The sequence below is a fragment of the Piliocolobus tephrosceles genome, unplaced genomic scaffold, assembly GCF_002776525.5.
Source record: "Piliocolobus tephrosceles isolate RC106 unplaced genomic scaffold, ASM277652v3 unscaffolded_44828, whole genome shotgun sequence".
Lineage (NCBI taxonomy): Eukaryota > Metazoa > Chordata > Mammalia > Primates > Cercopithecidae > Piliocolobus > Piliocolobus tephrosceles.
In genome coordinates, this window is record NW_022329674.1 from 13,956 (window position 1) to 16,783 (window position 2,828).

General features: G+C 41.6%; 1 pseudogene across 1 annotated transcript; it reads left to right on the forward strand.

Annotated features, from left to right (window-relative positions):
- Positions 1-1,650: 1,650 nt before the first annotated feature.
- Positions 1,651-2,281, forward strand: LOC113224455 (annotated as a pseudogene). Its single transcript, XR_003309188.1, has one exon. The product of XR_003309188.1 is annotated as a cytochrome c oxidase assembly protein COX16 homolog, mitochondrial pseudogene (transcript).
- The last annotated feature ends 547 nt before the right edge of the window (positions 2,282-2,828 follow it).

The following is a 2,828-nucleotide window of genomic DNA, read 5'->3' on the forward strand; positions in this document are numbered from 1 at the left end:
TCCCATCTGAGCTCTGAGTCTTGGCTCAGGAGAAAGAGACATGAGATCCTGAGGCAGTTCCCAGACAGAGTAGAATATTGCTAATAATATGTATCCTGTGACCTCTGGTTTGAGGGAGGGAATTTGGAACTGAATTGTTGCTTCCTTCTGACCAAACTGTCATGTGCCAGAAATGGCATGGAATGAGGGCAAGTAAAAATGCCAGCCAGGCAGGGTGGCTCATGCCTGCAATCCCAGCACTTTGGGAGGCCAACATGGGGGTACTGCTTGAGGCCAAGAGTTTGAAAGGAGCCTGAGAAACATGGCAAGGTCCCATCTTTAGACAAAAATAAGCAAAAAGTAGATGGACATTATGATGCATTCCTGTAGTCTGAGCTACTCAGGAGGCTGAAACAGAGAATGACTTGAGTCCAGGAGTTTGAAGATTCAGTGAGCTATAATTGTGTGACTTCACTCTGGTCTAGGTGACAGAGTGTGTCCCTGCCTTTCTAAAAAACAAAAAGCCACAAAATGGTTCTGTTGTCTTGAATGTGGCTTTTTTATAATCTGGCATTTGCTTTATTGCCGCTGATCTTTGACTATTTTCTAGAGCTTCAGTAGAGATTTTAGTGAGTCTGTTTTTGTTTGTTTTTTATGTTTCAATGGGGAGGACTAAGGGTCTGGAGCTTCCTAGTCACTTATCTTGCTGAAATCACTCCCTTCTACCTAATTTTTTTAATACTTATTCTCAGATTTTGTTTTACAGATAAATGTGTAGTTTACATTTGATACATTTAAAAGTATGAAGTGTCAGTAAATATAGATGATAAAATACTACAAATAGAAAGAAGACGGAGCCGGGATCGCGTCACTGAACTCCAGCCTAGGTGACAAAATGAGACTTCGTCTCAAAAAAAAAGAAAAAAGAAAAAAGTCTCCATTAAACTGGTAAATTCCTCATCCCACAAATAGCCATAAAGACTGGAGTACCAGCTTCAAAATACTTTTTTTTCTTTTCTCTTTTTGAGCCAAAGTCTTGCTCTTGTTCCCCAGGATGGAGTGTGATGGCGAGATCTGGGCTCACTGCAACCTCCGCCTCCCGGGTTCAAGCGATTCTCCTGCCTCGGCCTCCCAGTAGCTGGGATTACAGGCACCTGCTACCATGCCCGGCTAATTTTTGTATTTTTTTTAACATAGAGATGGGGTTTTATCATGTTGACCAGGCTGGTCTAGAACTCCTGACCTCAGGTGATCCATCCACCTTGGCCTCCCAAAGTGCTGGGACTACAGGACACCCACCCAGGCCACCACACCGGCCTCAAAATACTTTTTTCCTTAGTTGTTTTTATCGAGTGGCCATGTGCCTATGGGAGTGTTCTAAGAAGACAGTCCGGACCCAGAACGTGGGAAGTACTGGTTTCCATATCGATTTGGTGATGATCGTAAACTGATTCAAATCTCTGAATCCCAACTGCACGCCGACGACATTACGGAACCAAAAACGCTCTGACGCCCGCATTTATGGGCAGACGCACAAGTATGTTACGATGACTCGATTGCTTTTGTCTAGCGGAAACCATTCAGTAAGGACCAAGCACTAAATAACCAAGGAAAAGGAAGTGAGTCAAGGGCTTACTCCTCTTGGTGACAGCGTGGGCCGCTGACATTTGGGAGTCTGAGCTGGGTCCGCTTGGAGTTCTGAGCGGATGGAAGATTTCAGTCATGTTTGCACCCGCGGTGATGCATGCATTTGGCAAGAACAAGACTCTCCCCTATGGAGTCCCCATGTTGCTGCTGATTGTTGGAGGTTCTTTTGGTCTTCGTGAGTTTTCTCAAATCCGATATGATGCTGTGAAGATTAAAATGGATCCTGAGTTTGAAAAAAAACTGAAAGAGAATAAAATATCTTTAGAGTCGGAATATGAGAAAATAAAAGACTCCAAGTTTGATGACTGGAAGAATATTAGAGGACCCAGGCCTTGGGAAGATCCTGACCTCCTCCAAGGAAGAAATCCAGAAAGCCTTAAGACTAAGACAACTTGACTCTGCTGATTCTTTTTTCCTTTTTTTATAAAAAAATTAAAATGTTATCAACTGGACTTCCTAATATATACCCCTATCAAGTGGAAAGGAAATTCCAGGCCCATGGAAACTTGGATATGGGTAATTTGATGACAAATAATCTTGATAAAAGGTCATGTACAGGTTTTTATACTTCCCAGCTATTCCATCTGCGGATGAAAGTAACAATGTTGGCCACGTATATTTTACAACTTGAAATAAAAAATGTAAATACTGCTCCAAAAAAAAAAAAAACAGAAAAAAAAAGAAAGAAGACATGGCAATATGAATAAATAAAATAGAACAAAAGGTGAAAATTGTATTCTCTAATTTGTAGTTTTTTGAAGGAAGAGCACCTGTGTGTGTGCGTGTGTGTGCACACGAGTGTGCATGTGTACATGTGTGCTACAGCAAGAGAGAGAAAGAGAGAGAGAGATTTAGAGTGTATTATTTAGAGAAAATGTGGTGTTTGATGCTCTGGATAAATTTTTCCCAGAGGTCAGACCCACTCCAGATTTTACACTGTTCACATGAGTTAATAAATTCAACAGTTTTGCTTAATGTAGCTGTGTTAGTCCCTTTTGTGTTGCTATAAAGGAATACATGAGACTTGGTTATTTATAAGGAAAAATAGTTTATTTTGGCTCATGGTTCTGCAGGTTGTACAAGCATGACACCTACATCTGCTTGGCTTCTAGTGGGGACTCAGGAAGCTTTTTCTCATGGTGGAAGGTGAAGGAGGAGCCAGTGTATCACATAGTGAGAGAGGAAGTAAGAGAGAGAAGGAG